At 36.7% G+C, this 23,910-nt stretch overlaps 1 protein-coding gene across 1 annotated transcript in view; it reads right to left on the bottom strand.

Annotated features, from left to right (window-relative positions):
• LOC121325201 (sorbin and SH3 domain-containing protein 1) overlaps window positions 1-23,910 on the bottom strand; it is a 198,050-nt gene that overhangs the window by 149,008 nt on the left and 25,132 nt on the right. The window contains exon 2 of the mRNA XM_041267551.1: window positions 20,867-20,976. The gene's annotated coding sequence lies outside the window, so the exon portion shown is untranslated. The remainder of the gene's footprint in view (window positions 1-20,866; window positions 20,977-23,910) is intronic.

The following is a 23,910-nucleotide window of genomic DNA, read 5'->3' as shown; positions in this document are numbered from 1 at the left end:
TCTCAGCACATACAGTAACCCCCCCCCCTTTCCTGAAAGTCTTGGTACAATAATACCCAGGCTATGAATCTGCAGTGCTGCAGCACAGACCATCCAATTGAGAGCATGTGGTTTAAAGGCTTCCGGACAATCAATAGTTTAAGTGAGCAACCACTAACATGAAGCAGAAAAGATTTTTACATTAATAATATGGGTGGTTAATTAAAAGACCATGTCATTTTTTTTTAAACTAACATGAAGTAAATTAGATAGTACAGTGTAAAACAATATCTGTATCGTTGATATGTCCATATGTTAAAACACTATAGCAGTGAAATGGTTCATTTCTACTGGCCATCACCTGTAGTAAAACTTGAGAATCATAGAATACAGCAGTGTAGTCATTGTAAAAACACTTTGGTCTGTTCAACTGATCTAGGACAGTGGTTGGTCAAAATACCAGTTTTCTGTATGTTAAGAGACAGGAGATACCCTAAAAGAGAGAGACTCACCTGCACTGTTAGATGTTTGATTTGCATAACCTTGGTAACCAAACAGTGCTATTTAAAAATGTCTTAACTGTGGCAGTTATTATAGAATTGAATAGACCCCACTATGTCAGTGTGTAGTCTGTATCACTGATATGGCCAGAGGTTGACAATGTTGAAATGAAAGGGTGTGTTTATACTGGACAACCTCAGACAGTCTATATATATATATATATAATATTATATATATATATATATTATATATATATATATATATATATATATATATATATATATTAATTATTATACACACACCACATATCACCCTGTATATATATAAATATGAATTTGTTTAAATGATTAATACCAGAAACATCAGCGTTTATATTTTACAGTATGCTTCTACATACAAGTAGAATGAATGAATAAATAAATAACCTAAACATCTTCAACATATGTTTAAAAAAAAACCGTATCATTACAAATGTTGCTCGCAAGCAATGCATTACAAAATCTCAGTTAGGATTGAAATAAGAAGATGCAATTGTAATGTTATAAAACTAGCAACAACAAAAAAATGCTCAACAGAACCATTTTACTGCAGTACAGTAATTGATATTATTTATGTTCGCACTTACTTTGAAAAATATCCAAAAATCACCAGATCAAATCTAAAACTGCCACTGTTAACAGGAGCTTTACCTGCTATTCTCATCATCTTCGCAGGCGGTACTCCTTTGCAATGTGGCAGCAGAGGCATGGCTCAGCTTTGACTCAGCACTCTCCATGTGTAATAAAATGTGACCTAACATTCCACCCATGCCTAGAAAGAACTGCAAGTGCATATCAATAACACGCCTCAAACAAGAACGACACAGAATGCTTCAAATCTTTTAAAACCTGCTGGGTTTTCAAGAAGATAAATCATTTTTTTTAACTTTATTTCCACACTTTTTCTAAGTAAATAATAAACATAAGTATATTTGCCAGAGTGGCTTCTCAGGAAGATATGTAATGGCTATTTTGTTAAAGGTGAAACATCTAGTAAAAACTAATAATAGTTTTTATATCTCTGAATGCCTTACTTTACGAGTCCATGCCAGTACTAGAAGTACCAAGTTTACCGTGCATGGTTCTTGCAGGCAGTCAACAAAATACGTACGTTACTGACAGAACTGAGAAATAAACAGGTGTCTTGTGCAAAATGAGTGACAGCGTTTGTGTCAATGAAAAATGAAAAAATTCTTCCATAGTGTTAAATGGGTAGCATTAACTAAAAGGGCAAATAAGACACAGAAAAGTGTAGAAATGTTTAGAAACCCAATGTGCCTTTGAAGTTTGCCATTTAATAACCCTTTGGTCTCTTCTCCACATGCCCACTTCAAACCAGCCAACTCTGTAAAAGCCAAAAGGATATTTCTGCCATACATTCATGCCTACTGGGAACAGAGCGAATCTGCCAGGAGCTTAATTAGAGCCAAACTACAAACCAACTGGCTGTGTTTCGTGACCTTTACGTCAAGTCAAAACCTTTAACTGTTTAATTCTCTGACAGAACACAGCAGCTCTAAAGGTCATGTGGTGTATTCGGTTCACAGTAAAATCAACCGAAAATCATTCTCTCAAAGCATTTTGTCTTCATCATCCAGAAACCAAAAATTCACATAACCACAATTTTGTAGTTAAGAACAGAACAAATAACCACAACGATTTGTAGTTAAGAACAGACCTGGTACTGCTTTAAACAAATACAATAAAAATTAACATTGAAAAACAAAGACAACAAAGAAATACATTGAATGCAGGATAACTGGCCTCTGTTGTGGCACTCTGAGCAGTATCTATTGGCAGCACAATATGCTGCCAGTCCTCTCTCACTATCTGGCTTTCTGAAGCCTTAATGATTGATTGATTGGCCAACTGGCCCACCAATCAAGGCCCCAGTTTTACAATGCTTACCTATGCTTTACCATGCTTTCACTATGCTGCACTGATATGTTTTTACTATGGTAAAATTTTATTAGGGAAACCATGGGTATAATATGTAAGGGAAACAAAACACAAACTAATTACATTCACCTCACCCTGTTAACAGACACTCCAACCGTTTCTGAGATATGAACAGGTTAAGAAACAAGGGCTTGCAAAACCACTAGCTGCCCTTGAAGGGATGCTTAATTTCAACAGCTCTTCCAGTTCTTAAGATTTTACAGCTGTTCCTACGACACTGTTCAGAAATGAAGCACGGTGTCCTGTTGTATTACTTGCCAGTGTTGTAATGTTATTGCACATACCAAAGCAATATTGGTATATATTTTTGGACCATTACTTAATAGCACCATAAAAGAGAGAGAACACAAGGTGCCGTGTGAGGTCAGTCTAATCACTGCCAGCAGCACTTATTCCAAAGGGTGGGATATTTGTTTTCATTCCCAAAAAAGGAAGGGCCCTGGTCATGCCCTGTTGCAATGCAATGCTGGTGTCCACCCCCAAAACAGGTCTGTTGTGAGCCTGAAACAAGTCTTTATACAAAAAGAAAAAACATATTATATTGATCAGCAATGACATTTATGAAAATGATTCAGGATATTTGTTTCTGGAACTATTTTAGTTGCAGAATATGCAGAATTGGAAGGTGTTATGCTGTACATTTGTGACTAAGTGCATCAGGGGTGAAATTCAACAAAAAAGTGCAGGTACTCATACGCACAGCCGGGTGTAAACATTTTAAAAAAATTAGACAATTTGAGTGCCAATGAATAAATACTTTAAAAATGTACACATATTGGTGCATGATACATTTATAAAATAAGCCTCAAAAAATCAAATATAACCAATTCACCATAAACAAAGAAGCTGGAAACACTGAAAGCTTTGTACCCTCTGCTTGTATCACTCGGTCATGTACTGTAATATAACACGTAAGTTAACCCTTAAATGACAAGCATTAAGAAATATTACACTATGCAGTGACTGCTGTAGAGGGGGGTTTGTTTCAAGATATCCTAAAAAAGTGATGATGTTATCAAAAAATGGTATTAAAAAAACAACTGTGCTATAAAAAAATGATACAAAAGAGTCTAGGTCAAACAACGCACAATACGGGCTAAAATACCCCTCAAATTTATTACGTAACAGGCACTACTACTACTAATGATGTTCTTGGCCATTTTAATCTCCATAGTATTCTCTGAAATCATCCCCATACTTTCCAGATCCTGGGTACTCACCTACAACAGGACCTAGACATGCTACAATAATAGCCTTAGATTAGAACATGCATCCTGTTTTTTTTATTTATTTTGTACTTATCTTATGTTCTGTGTGCTTCTCTATTGTGTTTACTACTAGGGTCACAACAAAATACAACGTTAATCACTATGTTTGCAAGTTGGGCCAGTGTTTGAAAAGCGTGAAGCACACCTCCATCTGTATCCTGATTTTGACTCCCAAATCTCCGGTTTGCACTGAACTTAGAGATACTTCCATACCAGCATTCTTTGCGCTGAAACAATGAAGTTATGCTTTCAGTTTTGGACAGAAAGTCTGACCAAAAAGACTTTTGGTAATAGGTTTTCTATACTGAAAGATGTTAGTGCAGTAGCTAGCTAATTTTAAAAACTTGCATATTTAAAGCCAAACATTAACAAGCTCATACTATAACAAGGAGAAAAGGTGTTTTTAAAAACAAATCATCTGATGAAATAGAATGTGAACAATAGGTAAAAGGGTTAGGCTAACAGAATTGTAGATGTAATGCTATTCAAAGTTTCTGAGTAGTGTGTGGTCTGCATCACTGATATGTCTAGAAGGTAAAACAATGAAGCAGTAAAACGTTTTTTTTTTTGTTTGTTTGTTTGTTTTTAATAGAGATCAGATGGAACTTATTGAGAGAATCACAGAATACAGCTAACCAAAAATTCTATTCTTGCGTTAAATTCACAATAAATAATCCATAGCCCTATATTATACACTATCAGGGGGAAAATACCTGACATAGGTACCAAAACTACCTAAAACAAATAAAAACACGGACAAGATTGAAAGGTGTGGTTATAAAGTCATCAAAATAAAATCCTGTTGCTCTTTATTGGTCAAGGATCCAATGCATTGCTGTATGTCAACGAAATGATCGCTCAAGCATCAAGGAGCAGTGATAGGAAACTCCAATGCATCTAAATAGAAGGAGGAGCAGAGAGGTTGGTATGCAGTAGATTACAGCACTGGGAAGTTGCAGTGAAGGCAGGCATCAGTGAGGCTGTCCCTGTTTTGTGGCTAGTAAATAGACAAAATATTTACTTCAAAATTGTCAATACAATTATAAAGAAATACTGGGACAACTGAGAACTGCTTTCAAGCCTGCCAAGAAATTTCAGAGTTGTTTTAGTAAGAACTTGTCTTAGACTAAAAGTGGTATTGTTCAGGTGAATTTCACTTAGAAAGTTAAAATCTATCACTCCAAACACCCAGACATTTTTCAAAGTGCAAAGGCAAAGCAAATGTTTTAGAGGAATATAATTAGCAATAAACTGCTAGAAACAGTAACTGAACAGCTCCTTTCTGTAACTACAGTGTTCCTTGCTAGTTTGATTGTATTCATCTCAGAAACAAATGCCAGCGCACTTGCTATGTCCCTTAATGATAAGTTCCAGAGTAAAACTATGAAAAAACTGCTATGGCACAGATTAAGGCCATACCTGAAGCACTTGTCTCCTTGACAACAGTTGATAAACTCATAAACTCTTCTGCATAAGTTGATGGTCTACTGGTAATGTTGCTTGAATATGAACTGTGTTTGTCTGTGTTGACACGTCCGTCAGCATCTATAATTAAACTGACCTGTCTGCTTTTCCAGCTTGCAATAATTAAACAGATGGTGCAGAACTTTGTCTGGACAGGAGGTTCATCTGGGCTTGTAGTAGCCTTACAATAAACCATACCCTGTACACCTAATACAGTCTGAGTCTCAGGTGGACGTTGAGACATATGGTGGCTATGTAGTGAAGTGATACTGTAGAAGACAAGCATGAAAAAGACATCTACTGTGCAAGTGGGGCCATGTGTCTAACTGGTGTATGTTTATTTGCTTGAGTCACACCTGCTGTAATCAATAATTAGGGGGCAGACCTGGATACTACGTTTTAGTAATTAGTAATAATTTAGTAGTCACCAATTGATTTTACCCCGCTTTTCTCCTTATTTTACCTCTACCACCCCTGTGCTGACTCCGGAGTGGCAAAGACGAACACACGCTCTGTCTCTGAAGTGTGTACCATCACCCAACCGTTTTTTCTCCACTCTGCAGGCCCATCATGCAGCCAAGCCAGAGCTATAGTGTCAGACGACAATGCAGCTCTGGGCAGCTTACAGGCAAGCCCGCAGGCACCCGGCCAGTCTACAAGGGTCGCTGGTGCGCGGTGAGCCGAGGACACTCTGGCCGACCTACGGCCCATTGCAGTGGTGAACCAGGCTTACGATTTGGGCGTTTCAAATTGGGGAGAAAATGGAGTGAAATACAATTGTTGATTCCAAATTTAAAAAAAAAAAATAATAAAAAAATAGACCCAAGGGTTTGTATACCGTAAAAAGACATATGGAATAAGACCTTCAGCATTGACAATTACAGATCTAATACACAGGGGCCAATTTAATATAGTTACCAAACTGATTGTTAGCACATCTTAGGCAAAATATTTCCCAACAAATTACAAAAATGTATTCAGCAAAGCCATGACCTCATATTTAAATTGCTGCCCCATGGACAGCCACTTCAAGGATTCCAACACTGCAGTCTGAATTTCTGCAGTCAATAATGAAGCAAGCAACATATTACACTATCAGGAGGAGCTGCCTTGCTGACTGCAGAATTTAGTTGCCAAAGCTATGACTGACAGAAAGATTGACTAACTAATTAAAATACCTGTAGAGTCAAAATGCTTAGCAGGACAGCTGTTTGCCAAAAGTAACTGCTGGGGTTATATTTTTTAACCTTGGCTCTGGAATATGGCCAAATGAAAGGTGACAATACAAAAGCCATATCACACACACACTTTCATACCCACACTACAGAAATGAACAACTACTTCTGTGTTGTAGGTCTCAAAGTCCTTTAAAGTAACTGCAGCTAACAAAATTACCCATTTTGCACTTCCATTCGCTGCACAGGTAACAGTTATACAGTTTTTAAAAACAACACATGCTACAGCAAACATATATTTTCACTTTAAATCACAATATCAGATACGACTATAGGTTAAAAAAAAAACCTCTAGGTTAAAGTAAGCCATGTCTTGCAGGAAGCCTGTTTCTGCTTTACTTTGTGTCTTCTGGGTCATGTTACTGGCTGAAAGAATGTCAGTCAATAGGAGAAGCAGCTGACTGGTCATTGACAGGAAAGAAGCCAGTGAAGGGGTGTGGACCCTCCAGATATTTTTTTAAATTAAAATATCTGTTATCTAAAACATGTGTTTCTTTCAAAGCTGCACATCTGAGACCCATATAATTAACTGCTGTCAGAGTTGGGGTCATTCCCTTTGTACAATTCCAATTCCAATTCCAATCCCGAAACAGTGAAACAGTCCAGTGATGAGGCTTAGTACTGACATTCAGTTGTACATGTTCTTAACAGAATCAGAATCTAGGCCATGGTGACCCACTGTTGCATACATTTGACAGCTATAATGTGTAATGACCTGCTATGGCAAGGCAGGTATGTTACTTGTTTAATTGTTATTGTACTCTTGAGAGTCTCTGTAAGTCATACTTCAGTACAGTTCTCTTAGAACCAGTCCCATGGAAATAGATAGAATTAGTATTTAATGTACAACAGATTAACAAGTGTTAACTAATGTGTGTTTACTAGTGTTTTCACCTGTAGAAGAGTGTATTTTGTATATAATGTATTTAATGTAATCCTATTAAAAGTAAGTAATTTTGTTGAACATTGCATGGCTTATCCTATATAAAAATGGTTTCCCCACGGTAAAAGCAAAGTGTAATAAAGCAAAGAGCTTTGATAAGCATTGTAAAGCTCAGAGGTATCATAAAGCATATTAAAAAACATGGCAAACCATGGTAACATATGGTAAATGCATAGTATAAACATAGGAAAATGCAGGGGAAAAACTGCAGAAATTATCATTTACATTTTTTGTGGTGAACTTTTATAAAGATTCCTATTTTATTGTACTTTAATAGATTCTAAAATTGATTCATGTTAAAACATATATAGAAACCCTAATGTACTATGAAACTGAATAATATGTTGTGGGAAACTGCAGCTTTAAAATGACCATAAATAACAGCTTTATGCATTGTATACATTCAAACAATACTGCAAAATAAGTTGAATCTATATTGTTTCTGAAGACATAGGCTCAAGCCACCAACGTGATTCATGACAAGGATACCTAGTTCTGTATAACAACAGCATTATATATCAGTTGAAGATGTTCAGTCTGTTTGATTAGATAGCGCCATAGTTGTTGAAAGGCCTATAATTGGGCAATACCAGCACAAACACATGAATAATACCCTACTTTTGCTTCTTTGTTTTCTTTTTGGTCACATAAGAAACAACCCGATTCTCAAAGGACCAAAGCTTGCCACATGCACAGATCTAGAAAGTTATGCTAGGTGGAATAATAGTAAGATTCAACAAAGAAAAGGTCTTCAATGTCTAAAACCATTGTTCATTTTGAAAGATGAGGATACAATGTTTCAGTATAGCTTGGGAGAAACACTAATGTTTACCAGCAGGAACCTGACTCAAGCATTATTTGTTGAGAGTTTGCCATTTATTTTCAAATTGTGTGCTCTGAAATGCTTGTTGGAGTGGACTGTGTCTCAAACCTGGATTAACAGCCCTGACAGCATCGTTTAAAAATCAATGTTCTTCTACTGCCTTCCCGATAGCCATTACTAATAGAATCTGTCTTCATGACAGCATTGAAGAACATTTTAAAGTGAGCTGCTCAAGAATGCAACAAAGATAAGAAAAATAAATAAATAAACCACTCTACAGATTGCCACAGGGGTATTCAATTACATTCACTGGAGGGCCAAAAAACTGAGGGGATTAAACCCGACTTTGTGTGGGCATGCATAAAATACATTCAAATAATACAGCAAGCATTTAAACAGCAACCTTAAGGAAAGATAGAAGCTACAGGAGAGGAGTCATTATCTGAAGAAATTGAATAATAATAACAATAGTAAACTGTAAAAAAATTAATAAAAATGTAACATTAGGTTATGGAGTGTGCTGAAGCAAATGGGAATGAATGTGAATACCGAGCGTGCGACTAAACTAAAGTTTATTAATTAAAGGTAGCTTACATAAAGAGTGTTGTAAACAAGGTATGAGAAGGGTTATTACCAGATAAAGTGCAGTGATCATTTGTTCCTTTATTAGGCATGTTATCAATAAATACCGCTTGTTAAGGGACACAAATACCCTGTAGAGAGCGGCAACCATTCAACTGTGCGTATCTGCAACTAGCATTTGTAATAAAGGACAACTACTTTTACAAAAATCTGCCTACTTGTTCCCCGAAAGAAACCATAATAAAATTTTTTACTTTCTAATATATTCCTTTGTAGGTGTTACTAAATATAACTTGAATATTATTATTATTATTATTATTATTATTATTATTAGGTTAATGTTTTTCTGTTAATATTCCCCCCCAATGTTTTCTTCCCCTTAAGAATTTGATTGATCCCTGCTAGCCATTTACTAGTAACATTGGTTTAATGTACTTGTTTTGGCACGTGCAGAACGAACAAACTGCAAGCAAACGAGGGTACAACATTTTAATACGTGACTAATCTATCATTTAAAAAAGAATAAATGCAGGACACACTTTATTACAATCACTATTCGTAATTGTATTAACATTAATATGGACTGGTCATTTATTAAAATGTTGTGCTCTCACTTTAGCATTCTTCATTCCAAGTTTAATGAGAAAGTAAAGACTTGGACGACTTAAAAGCCACATTTTGCGGAAAAAATGCCCAGTTGGCAGCACTGCAGCTGACATCTGACAGACCAGGCAGAGGGCTCTCGAAGGCCGGGTTTGGCCTGCAAGCGGCAACTGAAGAACGCTGACAAGCACCACCATATATCCCCAGATTCTGAAAGCCTTAATAAATGGTTTCCTTACTATGTTTCATCATAATGTAAGTAATTGTATATTTCACATACAGTACTCTATGTACACCCAGATATATTTATCCTCTGCGAGGGATAATGAGAGGCATTAGAAAAGTGGATTTGGTCGCATTTTCCCGTACCATTGTCCTATATCCACACTTAGGCTGGAATCACTTTTTCCAGGTAACCCTCAAGAGGCCAAAAGAAAACCCTGGAAAACTAGTGTGGAACCTCAAAATATAAATATCAATATAATGGGCTGTGTGAATGCCCCCCCCCCAAAATAAATAAATAAATAAATAAATAAATAAATAAATTTTAAAAATGCTGTAGTGCTTTAACTAGTTTTCCAGAGAACATTACACAGAACAGTATTAGGTGTATTCACCTTTTTTCTTTTTTTTTTTTTACTACTAGTTCAACAACAGAAGAAAAAGAACAGTTTTAAAACAAACATTGGCTTCTAGCTTCCTGTGGCCTCAACATAATGACACATTTAAAATGCAATACCACAACTGTGCCTCTATGAGCCTGGAGGCAACACAGAGCACAAAGAACACAGTCTGTGAACAAATCAATAGTTCATTCACAACACTGGCATGAAAAGAGATTTCAGTTGTTTTTTTTTTTTGTTTTGTTTTTTTTAATTGCAATGTGCCAAACAAATTATTTAACGTGTTCACCCTGAGACAACTAATTAAACATAGCCATGTTCCTGGGAGAGGACTTCTGGAGCACACTTCTTCCCACCCTCTGTATAAAGAAATATCTCCTACCCTCTGTCCTAAGCCCACTTCTGTGTACTTTGGTTCTGGTTTTTGCACTGCGCTTAAAGTATTGGTTAGGATTAACTTTGTTAACTAACTTTAAAGACAATCAAGTCCCTTCCGAATTAGACTTAATTCTAGGCTGAATAAATTCAGCTCCCTTAAACTTCATATTGTGGTTCATAAGCCTTGGGATTGGTCTGGTGGCTCTTTGTTGACTCTCTCGCAAGGCCACAATGTCCCTTTGGTAAAGTGGTGACCAGAACTGAACACAGCATTGCGGTCTCACTAGTGCATTATACAATCTCAACGCAAGATGTACGTGTTTATATGTTGTAATCCCTGCATTTCATAGCTGGTGTTGATGATTTTGTATCCTGGTAAGCTAATGATCGTGCTTTAGCTCTCTTTTTTTGGAATCTCTCAAACACAAATGGATATCTTTGTGACAAATATGACTTCCACCACTTCCACCCAGGCACAGGAGTAAGCCAAAAGGAAAGCCTGCTGTAATAAATAAAAACCACTAACTCCACTGGGTCCATTGACATTTTTCACCGTTCCCCATTCGGTTAATCTACATACCGAAAAGTTGACAAAACCAGCAGATGTCTGATATTTGTTGGAAATGATAAAAACTAATTTGGCTTAAGATTGAAATAGGATGCCTCCAGCTGTGTGGGGGCTTAGGTTAAAATACTACTGTAAAGAATAATTAATAATGATCTGTGGTGTCACCCCTTGCAGTCAACACCAGGGAAATAAATGTTCCTTCTCTGGCAGTGTCTTTGAGCAGCTTTAAAACAAGTAAGGGCAAAATATGACCTCCTATTTTATGAAGAATGAACCACTGACAGATATGTGTCAGCACTGCCCAAAGAGGCACAATACTGTGTGATTGAGGGCATGGTGTCATCCCATACTGTAGATCCAGGAAACCCTGCTCTGTCTTTCAGATTGAGGCAGGAATAGCTGTACCAATGTACTGTACTGTGCACAAAACTGATTCTGATTGTTCTGGGACAAACATTCAAATACGCAAAGAAACACAGCTTTAAATGTATTTGGAGACATAAAAATAATAATAATAATAATAATTTTTATATAGCACCTTTCACAGTGGACCACCATCACAAAGCATTTTGAGACTAGGGTGTGTGAGCTGTGCATCAGCTGCAGAGTCACTTAAAACAACATCTCACCCGAAAGACGGAGCACAAGGAGGTTAAGCGACTTGGTCAGGGTCACAGAATGACTCAGTGGCTGAGCTGGGATTTGAACTGAGGACCTGATGGTTACAAGCCTGTTTATTTAACCACTGGACCACACAGCCTCCTATCATGTAGTTTTTATTCTAATACATGTATCATGAAAAGGAAACCAGTGCATGAATTGCATGTGGATTAGATAACTCCTACTGTAGTATGGCACACAATGTACTGCAAGAGTATATTTCTTCTTTTGTTTATAATTTGAGGGCTGGTTATGCTGGTCGTCCTTGTGTGAGAATTTGGAGCTAGTGGCCTGACTAGGGGCCTCATGTGGAATGCAATTCCAGCCCTGTCGGGCTCCTGGTTGGTCCGCTCACTTTTATATGTCCCACAGGCAACGAACAGCATGTAATGAGACAGGGAGTCAAACGCAATGGAGAAAGGTGCGAGTCGCTGGCAGAGGTGCCGAACTGAAAGGCAGTGCAAACCTCTCTCCAGAGTGATGAGGCTGAAGTGAGTTTAAAAGGCAGACGGGAGATTTATTTTGAATAGACGTTTACCACAGTAAATGTGCATTGTAATTTTGCATTTTCGCTATACTTTTCACATGAAACTATGTATTCACCATAGAAGGTGTACTTAAAAAGAACTCAACATGCACCCCACTTACTAGCAAAAATACTGCTGTTGTGTAGAATTTAATATGGCCAGTTGGCAACACGCCAAGATTGTACCTCACAGGAGAAACACTTTTAGAGATGCGATCCAAGTCCTCCCAGTGACCTTGAAGATGTGGCTGAGGCGCTCCCAGGAGGGATAGGTAATTGACTGCTACCTTTACTTCTGTAATAACTAGTGCTACATTATTTTGTATAAATATAATGTTTAAATAATGTGTGTAACTCTTGAATACTGAAATCAAATAAAGGAACTCTTAAATTACTGTTTGGACATGAATCATTACAAATGATAAAAGCACTATATATTATACTGTAAATACAGTATAATCGTAAATCTCAAAAAACTACTCACTTCTAAATCTTTTGTAGTCATTTTTGTATTACATTAGTATAAATACATGTTAATTTGGATTCATAGGTTGTTTTTTCCTGACTTTATGTGAACGAAAAGACACATATTTGCTCGTTTTCCCATTGGAAATAGTGATATTTTGAAATATCACTGTCCTGGTCACAAAAGCAAAGTCTGTGGGAAATAATAGCTATTTTCTATACTTTTGAGGCATAAGCAATTAGGTAATAACACTTACTACCCAGGAACAAAAAAAAAAAAAAAATTGTTACATGGTGTAATTGGTGATGGGAATTGAAGGGAACTGAAAACCAGACTTTCCTCAATGACTGAAGACAAGTTATTCGTTCTTGCAGTTTTTCAGTTGAAGATTAAACACTGCCCTTCCATTTTGTTTACAGATCCCTTTACAAACCTCCATGTAAACTCAATGTTAAGTTAAACTGCTTATATCAATCCTGTCCCTGTTGCTGCAAGTAATAACAAAACATTCCTCATCAAATATTTTGCTGACATTTCGTCGTGGTGTTTTATTCAAATTATTATAGCTGGAAATAATCGATGTCTCGATAGCAGTTTGTTGAACCAGGACAGTTTAATCCTGGTGCAACACTAGTGTTTTAACAGGGTTCTGGGGTCTACAGTGAGTGCAATACATTTGTTTGTTTTGATTTGCAATCAGAAGTGCCTTATAACCACTGTTGATAAGTAATGCATTAAATGGAACACATATCTAATTTTTTTCAGTAACTTGTAACTGTAATAGCTCCTTTTCAGGCAGGTAACAAAATGTGGCAATGGAATCCATTTTATGTGAAAAAAATAACACAATTACATTTAAAGAAACAGAAATCAGCAATCGCTTCAACAGTGCAAGTCAAACCGTAAATGTCATATGAACATGCTTTTTATATCATCTTATTAGAAAATGGTGTTGGAACAGCCGATAGCTGGATCTTCAATAAACATTCCGAACTGCACACTGATCAAACCAATAAATAAAACGTAAACTGTGCCTGAGAAGTAAATATTTGTAACTAGATACATTTTTTCAAAGTAATAAGTTACTGTAACTAGTTACAGTTACTTTTTAAAAGACCTGTTTGTACTGTACCTCATGACCTAGGAAGTAAAACCCTAACCCAATAAAGTGGGTGACCAAAACATGCCATCCAGGCGTGCTTAGTATTGGTTACAGGAGGTATTTAGAGCAGTGCTTATCAAACTTTTTCCACCCTCCCAAAACAAATTCCTGCTGCAGTGCTATTATATAATGGTGTCTGTATCCTTACAGTTACACAAACGTACTTGTGATTTATTGGTCTGATTAAAAGAGAGGAGTAGGTCTGCCTGTAGTGCTTTCCCTCGAAACCTGTGACCCCCAGGGGCTCCAAATCCCCGTTTTGTGAACCAAGTTAGGAAAATATCTGAAATACTGGAAGATAGCCCAGAACTGTTGAAAACAGCACTTTTTTTTTTTGCTGCCAGGCCTTTAAAGGTTGTTTTCAAATGTTTACAGATGAAAAGCGTTCCCCTATGTCTGAAATATCACTCCCTCTTTGCTGGTCTGCCTTAAATGGAGATACTATGGCTACAAAATGTTGAGTTCAGTCCTCAAGTCATTACAGTAGACCTAGTTATTAATAGCTCTACCTCAGTCGTCCTCAATTCACCCATTGTACATTCACAAGTATTGCATGTTATTACAATTTAGTTTGTAACATGTTACCTTTTTGGTGTTTTTATACTTAGTGTGATCATTCTTTTATTGGCTACTTCATGCGGTTAGTTTCTAGATGAACTCAGGACTGTACCTGTAGTCATGAACTAGTATTACTGATCATAGACTTCTTCAACTGGCAGTCAAGTGTTTGAAATATACAATGTGCTGAATTGCTTATATTCATTATATTCATATTCATTATAGGATATTTTAGGCCATTTGTCATGCTAACAGTCAGTCAGAGTTTAAAATATTCTAAAATATTTCTTCGGGAGATTCAGCTTGGGCAGGATTTAAGTTTTCCAAATAACTTCATTTCTTTAGTAAATGCCTGTAGAAGTCATGGGAAACAAACGTCTTGATGGCTGACTTGGCATCTTGCCTTGTCCCGGTTGCAGTTTGCTATGTTACTTGCAGATAAATATTTCCCATAGTACTAACAGAACAGCAATTCCTGAAATATATCACATCAACTAAAGCCCCAGAGGACTCAACAGCAATGTGTTTACTGGAGACACAGGCACTAACACTTGCTCAGTTATTTGTATTTGCAAAAGTTTGTAATTTGTTCTGCTTGTCCCTTGAATATTTAACTTAAGCTGGACAACTTAACTCACACTATCATAGTTTAGACTACTATTTCATCTTAATTATACTGCTGGCTTTTCAATTGTACACCTATCAATAGATCATCTATCAGGGTATGAACTCTTTGGACCAAGGAGGCAAAAGTCCTTATGTAGCTCTTGCAGCACATAGTGATTGTAGCACGCAGACTAATTCCATGGCATCCATTCACTTTATACATCTCAAAATGTGTAGATTTGAAAGAAATGTTTAAGAAAACATGTATTTTTACTTTAAAACTAGGCATCTGGTACTACACTAGGTTAAATAAATCTGTTTGCAGGACTTGCTTTCAGACAGCCTTGCACTTTCCTGGAGAGTGAAAGTATCCCCACCCATACAGTCTTACTTCATGCCAGTAACCAACCAGCTGTTCCACCAATGACTGGCATGCTTTTCAGCCTGTAAGACGCTTTGACTCTGAAAACACTGCTGAGGTTAAATAGACCTAGAAAGTTAAGTAGCAATAGATTTCCTGAAAGGTAGGGCAGGAAAATTGAGAACTTTATTTATATATAAAAAACTTAGTGCACTTCCAAATGTCATGTTCTAAAATGATAATATATATTTCTATAACTGCATATTTAATACTGTATACAGAGATTTATAAATGTATTTAGTTGGCCACACTATAACAGAGGCGTTAGAAATATTAAACCAGCTGCGGTAGTGAAGACATTTACAAAATAGTGGCTCAAAGAGCAAACCATATCTATGGTAAAAGACAGCCAACCAGAAAAGGTATTACAGCATGGAAGGTAAAACTTCAAGAAAAGCTGATGGACAGAAAACTAGGAGGAGACTGGCTGAGACCAATTTACATTAGTCAAAATTTATGAAAAGCAAGAGTACTACTCCCAACAACAGAAAACATGCTTTGAATCTTTAAACCATAATAACAGATTCCAAGCTAACACTTGTAAACAGCTAAGTCAAGTAGACAAGTTCACAAAACACACAACATGTATTCATAATATTACTATGCAGTATATTGTTGCAACATCTACACAAGATAAGCATTGGGCAGGCAAAAATTACAGAAATGTACAGCACAGCAGACATATTGAAAACTGTAGTTCTGCTGTTCCAGCATAGCATTTACATACAGAAGTAACAACTGCTTTTGAAATCAGATATCCATTATGTGGACATTTAAAACTTAGTTTTCAGTCAACTCCCACTGGTAAGTTCACAAAGGGTCCTCTGTCATGTTGTTAGGGAACACCTATTATTCAAGGGCTCAAAGAGATGAAAATGTGGCAACAAAGAGATGAAAAAGTGTAATACTATAGTACTGATGAAGTGTGTTTGAGTCATCCACAAAGCAGCAGACAAACTAACACTCTCTAGTTCTTTTAATGTAATAAAATATTCTGCATACTCTACTGTGATAAACTCCTCATACAATTGAAAGAATTGTATAGGAACACGAAAAGGTCATTCAGCACAACAAACCTTTTCCCAATTCCCTACTGCAGGGAGAATAATAATTTGCACACCACTGTCAGAGAATAGTGAAAACTGGCACGTACGTGGAAGATGAAACACAAAGGAAACTGACGCACTGTTTGGCACAAGGTTGTTCAATTATGTCAACATTTAAGTAGAATTAAAAAAAAAAAAAAAAAAAAAAACAATTCAAAACAACAATGTTGTATTATGAATTGTAAACTTGGTTGCTTTTCAGGAAGGAGAATCTGCCCCCAACTAATACGTCATCGGCAAGTGCATAAAGGCTCTGTGTGTTATTCTCCCATGTAATTTGTTTTGTTTAGGCTGAAACTGGAATTGACCGTCATAGAGCCTGGAGGAAGGGGTACCTTCAGTCATGGATGCCCTGAGGTTTCCCCCTATATCAATTTGCTAGAAAATGGCATCAGAGAAGGAAACAAATGAGTCCGATAGCAGGATCTTTAAATAATATTTTGTGCCGCAGCCAGACAAAAACAAATAAAATATCTCTGTAAAATGTAAACTGTACCGGAGAAGTACCAGTAATTATGTGTAACTGGTTACACTATGAAAATGTCCATGAGAAGAGATGGTAATAAAAGGTATAATAGTACATTTTTAGTCAACAGGGAACAGGTTTTCTGTACATTTTACATGGTAAGTTTGCAGTTTTCCCATATATTTCCCATGGTTATACAATGCAGTTTACTATTGTTGCTATATTTTTTAATATGCTTTACCATATGCTTTATTACAGTATGCTATGCTTTTAATATGGTAAACAGGTATACCGGTACCACCACTTGCATGCTACTGATTATACCAGGTTGGCTAATCCTGTTAAAATGCATCCTACGTTCTTTGCTGCTTTTAGCGGATACCAATTACCACCATAATAGGTTGTCATTCACACTAATGAGCAATTAGCCTCACCATAAGCCTTTTTATCTCTCTTAGGGAATTAGAAGAATGGATAATAAAATGATCAGTCCTTAAGAAGCACTGTAATCCTACAGGAAACAGCACATTCTGCCATTTGAAGTACTGTAGTAGCCGGTGAAAATTACCCTGTAATATATAAATTACCTTGGCAAGAAAACAAGCGTCACCTTCCCAAGGTGATATACGCATTTGATAAGCAACCTTTACAGATCTGTATGGGTTTTAATTCGCGTAAAATGATTGTTGGAAATTACATCAATCTGCAAAAAGAACAGTACATCTTTGAAAGCAAAAATAGATAATGATTTGTAAGATATCATTCAAATTACACAGGTTGAACCGGAAAAGCAAAAAGCTGTCCTTCCCAAATCCCGTGGCTAAAGCTGAACTGTTATCAGTCAAGTGAAGAGAAATTATTAAAAAAAAGGTTCACTTTACATATCGCGAGTCCTCTGCATATAGTCTCACGGTCATGCGTTTGAAAATAAAAGTTAAAAAAAAAACAATAACACGGCAGGGATACAAAAGACACAGTGGTGTATGGTTAATAGCTAAGGCTGTATTTTATTCACGGATTTCATAATCTCAGTGAAATGTACCCATTGCTGAGTAGTATGTAGTTCCCTGTGAGAATTCTTATTTCAGAAACAAGTGTAAATACACATATTTACATATCACTTTCCAGAGAACCTTCACCTGCTTCATTTAACACTAGGAAATGTGCGAGGTCTCCTTCTTTAATTTGACCGATGAACAGTTAAAAGTTTGATCTTAAAACTGGCAACAGCGCACATTAACTCGTAAATTGCTTTTCCTTCACTCTGCAGTTGCAAATTCAGCTTATTTAGGTGCCCAATGAGGTCAACAAGAAATGCCACGTCTTCTTTCCTTCATCTGCCTTTTTACTTTCACTGCTTTCTGAAGTCACACAAGATCGTTTCCCTCCGTGAACAAACCGATCCATTTTCTCTCTCGTCCAGCTACTCAACTGCTCCGTTCTAACAACCTGTCAAGATTTTATTTTATTTTTTTGCCAGGATCACATGGGCCACAGCGGCCCGCGGGTTGAGAACCAGTGGTCATAATCAAAACGTATGTTCTAATCTTCAACTGTAGCACACTACATTTGCAGCGGATATTTGAGGGTGCTAGATGGTTGCGAGTTGACTATTGTGTTATAGAAAACAAATTTAGCTTTGGAAGATTCACAGTCTATGATATTATCAATATATTTTAAACAACCTTCTTAAGTACAGTTATTGAATGCATCATAAACCAACGGGTAAAGTGGGGTTCTGGTACTTCTCTGCACTGAACATCACACATTTTCCATGTATTTAGAGAACTAACTATACATGACTAGGAATATGCATTATGTAGCAAAGCAATGACAGTGACTGCAGCAACTATTTGGAGTTTAGCAAAAATCTCAAATAACTCGAAGACGACGTGTAATCCTCCTGCTACTTCTGTTTTGTCTGGATGGCGTTTGTGATGGCAGCAGGATTGAAACCACCAGAGCTCGGTTTACTTGTTCAGACCCCTGGTGAGATGAAAGCAGGCTGTGTTCCTGAATGTGTCTAGAAATGCCTATCTGTGATAGTACTTCCTAAGTACTTTAACACAAGTTATTGACTGAATCATATTATGGGGGTTTATGGAGGCTGCCTAGCTATCTGTCCGAACATCTGTCTGTATATTACACATACATTTTTACAAACCCCTTTAAAAGTTCACCACAGTAAATGTGCAGTTTTACCATAGATGTACTTTGTATTTGCACTACATTACAATGGTTTGCCATGTTTTCTAATATGCTTAGGGCTTGATGTTTAACCGATAATAACCGAAAAACCACCCTTGAAGACCTATTTAGAAGATTTGGTTTTATTTTTTTAAACGGATAAATGTGGGTTTTGGCAACATTTTTTTAAATGTGAATAATTCACTACTCTCTTTCTACATAAACAAAACGGCTTTCAGAAGATGGGCAGTGTCCAAAAACACAGCAACTGGCCAATCATCAATTTCGTGCACCACGTAATACGTGTCATTTGCTTAGCAACGGGCTTAACAACCAAGAACCAAAACAAACCAGCAACATGGCATTAAGGTTTTATTTAGTCACAAACCGAAAAAGTTACAGTAAATATAAAGCTGCTGTACAGTTATGCTTCTACTAATGCATATTAAAGTTTTTCTTGTGTTCAACATCTTCCCAATTATTATTAACATTATTATTAAAGCTACAGAAATATCAAACCTTATACGTTAACCTTAATCATGACAAATGTAAATAACTTATTGTATGACGAGATGAATTACTACAGTAGGCTATAGCTGTACGATGGAAAAGGCAGAAAAAAAAAAACATGAACGGCAGTGTGAGAGATACTACAGTTGGAAGACCCCTGATATAGATGCTTATTTGATTGTGATGAAAATTGCTGAAGACATTCTTTATCCCAGAATATTGATATTATCAATATACACCATGGTGTTCTTTAGTACAAGTTATTTAGTGTAGCATAATCTTATAGTAAATAGAGGTTGTCTGTCTAGCTACTTGTCTGTACTGTACGTCACACCTAAATGTTTTCATATATCTAGAGAACGGATTTATACCTTTCAAATGAAACACGCCATGGACTTTCCTTAGCATAAGTTTGCATCATCCGTCAATCTGCATGTTCAACTTGCATTTTTACGTATGACCAGTTAAAGTTGATGCACCTAACAAAATCATTTAAAAACGGCAAGAAAACAAATTAATAATTTGTTTAGCTGGGCTGGGGTGTATTACAATGCAAATAGCGGATCTGTGATAATTAATGTTCACCTGAACCTGATGTCAACAAAATAACCATTCAACAGTGATTTATAACAAAGGATAAAGGAATACTAATATCAAACCAGTCGCGATAATATCGAAGATCCTGCAGAAATACAGCTGGCAACCATTCAATGTGCCATTTTAGTAATACATTAATGTCTCCATGTCGTTCATCCTGTACCGTTTAGTGTATCGACTCTCAACAGTGCTAATGCATCTTTATATAACCACTGTAAACAACATTCTTGAAGTCAGAAACCTAGAGGGACTTGAATGCACAGGGACTCTTCGGAGTGGGAAAAATATAAGCCCAGATTTTAACAAGGGAGAATTTATTCTCCAAGTATACTTGCAGTTTTTAAGGGATTTGCTTTTAATATTCTGCTTCTGCTCTGAGGCTGTGTGGCAGAGCAGCAGCCCTGCCTGTAAATAGTGTGGGTAGAGAGAGACTACTAGGGAGCTGGAACAAAGAGAAGGTACAGTGTTTTGATCCACCTATAAAAGTATATGGGTTTTTGGGACCGGCAAATAGCTTAGCTGTCTGGTAACATTTCAGTTCTAAACTATTAGTTAGCACTAAGGAGTTGGGTTTTGTTTATTAGGTTTTGTGTTAAAAATAAACAAACATACAGGCCTGCCCTGTTTAAAAACCTACCTGTGCTTGCGGAGTGCTGTTCCTTTTTACACACGAAGTGTAGACGATCCTGCACGTGGCAAGCGCACCCTGGTTTGTCACAGGTTTGTTAACCAAATCAGCAAGCGGTTCTGTGAATGGGAGAATAATGTTTGTTTATCATAGGGTAACAAATTTTGGAATCCTAATGCATGACAGAGCCCTCTGATTTACCACTGAAAATTATTTGCAAGGTAATTTTGAATTCTTCCCCTGATTATCATATGCATATACCATAGTTTACCACGTGTTTCTTAATTCGCATTACCATACCTCTCAGAGCTTCACAATGCTTGCTTCCCCATGATTCACACGCTTGTATGCTTTTACAATGTTAGCCTTTTATAAGGGAGAACCGACTTTCGACAACATTTTATTTTAAGCACTACATATTAGGCATTTAATTATACTTATTTGTGACTAATTAGCGCCTAATACATCATGTATAGCCTCCTAAAGTTAGATAGCTAGTATGCTTATTCTCAAACATGCCTTACTAACAGGTTACTGGGCACTTAAGAGGATGTGCATGCCTTGTACTTAAGCAAAACAAAGTGGACCATGCATTGATAACACTCTATCCCAGTGTTGGACTTTATTTCAAATAACAAGCTTATTAGGTGGATGTTAGTCACTAGTAAAGAGTTTTGCAGCCCCTACTAAGTAAAGGTTTAATTTTCATTAAGAACTTATTAGCAGCATATAAGTCATTAATACAGTTTTGATCTAACAAATAATCCACAAAGAAGCAATTAATCACCAGGGTATCTTTAATCAGTTATTCAACCTGTATACTGAAGTGAAGACTCCAGGCACCCCATGAAGCTCAATGAACCTCACAAAAAAATAAAAGGTTAAAAGGGAAAAGGAAACGACAAAATCCTTTATCAGGATTTTTTTTTTTTTTTTTTAAGAACTGTTAAAACTTGTAACACATTGTTATTTAATTATTTTCCCTGTAAAACATACAATCTTAAATTGGAGATATTGTTTCCAAAAAAAGGTTAGATACATTCTGCATTCTTAAACAGGTACAGCACCAACAGGTGGAAGCAGTTGTGACAGGGTGGTGCAATCCCCTAAGGCAGTGGTTCTCAATCCTGGTCTTGGACAGCCCCTGTGTCTGCTGGTTTTCAATCCAGCTGAGCTGTCAGTTACTTAATTTGACACTTACTGGAACTACCTCCACCTGTTTAAGAGATGAAAACAATTGAAAGGTCTAAACAAGACAATAATTCGTTCAATTAAAGATTTGATTATGTAATTGAGATCTTAGCTGGAACAAAAACCAGCAGACACAGGGGTCCTCCAAGCCCAGGATTGAGAACCACTGCCCTAGGGCAAAAAATATCTCAACTGCCTGGCATAGTCAACTTACAACAAGCCTACCATATAGCCAAATAACACAAGCACTTTTTTTTTTTTTTTTTTTTTAAATGGGGTATTCAAAAAATAATAATTTTTATACTGCAGTGGAAGCAAAAGATGTTTAACATCTTGTTGTACCTTTCAATTACTTCCTCTGGGTCTTTAGCTTTAAATATTTATAAAATATGTACAAAAACGTCTTAACTGCCTCACATAGGGTATGGATATTTTCTAATAACAATAGAACAAACAAACTGATTTAGCACTTGAGCAATCTGCCATATGTAAAAAAACTAGCGGTGTTTAAAATGGTACCTGCTATATTTATGGAAAAATAAATACATTTTAAAAAGCAGAAAAGTTACAAGTGACCAAGAACAGTCTTCACTTCAGTGTAAGGCATGCACATCCTTCATTAAATGCCCAGTAACCTGTTAGTAAGACATGTTTGAGAATAAGCAGAAGTACCTAACAAAGCCTTATTAGGAGGCTATACAGGATGTATTATGTGCTAATTAGTCACAAATAAGTACCTAATAAATGCCTGAGATGTAGTGTTTAGGGCTTTCAAATGGCTAAGAAATACTCTTCAGAAAAAATAAAAAGGTCAAAAGGCACAAACCTGAAACCCACTGAATTAAACAGGTAATAACCAAATGCATGTTTTAACCACAAAAATGCTTTCTCGATGCATTTTCTTGAAAACGTCAGCCTGTCACGAAGGCCATCTAACCAAAACATTGCTCTCTTTTTAACTTTGTTCTTTTAAGTAATACATAATAAAGAATGGAAGTTTTTATCTACAATCTACTATTGTAATGTTGCACCTCTACTTCCATTAATAGTGAACTATATTGGGATAGTTGGGAGACTAATCCCCAGGAATGAAAATACTGGTAATTAAATAAAATAGTCTGTGTGCGACACAGGCAACATGTTTGTGGTCTGAAGAATGCCTTGGCAGATATGCTGAATTTAATACAGCAAACTGTTACATGAGTGTTATTCAATGTAATGCAATATGCAGAGGTTTATTGATTTTGCTAGCTGCTATAAGTTCATACAATACAAACAAGCTTAAGACTCTTTCACACTGGCATGCTCTACCTGGGTCAGAACCTAGCCAGGTCAGCAGGATGTAAGCACACAATTTGCGTGTCAGTGCCCCAGAAGCAGTTTGTTAGGGACGCTTCCATCCAAACTATTCCGGATTGAACCGTCGGCCCAAATCTTGATTAGAGCAAATGTTTCTTCATCCCTGCTGCAATCTGGCTCATGGTGTGTGTCTCAAATCAACAAAAATATGGCTAAACAGAAATGTTCCTTGTGAAAGTGAAACCTTCACGCAGGCATGGTTGTTTGTTATTTCGTTGGCTTACGAATGGCTGTCATGCATTTGGTCTCACTCAACCCGGGTCAAAGTATGTCAAACCACATACTGAGGTGGGTTGCTATGACCCAAGTCAACCCAGTTATAACCTAGGTACGTGGTTTCACACTACACAGGACCATGGCCTGGGTAGCCAGACCCAGGTAGGAGTGCCAGTGTGAAAGGGGCTTAAGTAAAAAAGCTGTTGGTTCTTTTTACTAGCAAAATAAAAAATATTTAGTTGGAATGTATTATCTACAGTACTGTAGGTCTTTGAAAAACGTCAGCC

This window comes from Polyodon spathula, chromosome 13 (genome assembly GCF_017654505.1).
Source record: "Polyodon spathula isolate WHYD16114869_AA chromosome 13, ASM1765450v1, whole genome shotgun sequence".
NCBI classification, from domain to species: Eukaryota; Metazoa; Chordata; class Actinopteri; order Acipenseriformes; family Polyodontidae; genus Polyodon; species Polyodon spathula.
This window is presented reverse-complemented; position numbering and strand designations above follow the sequence as displayed.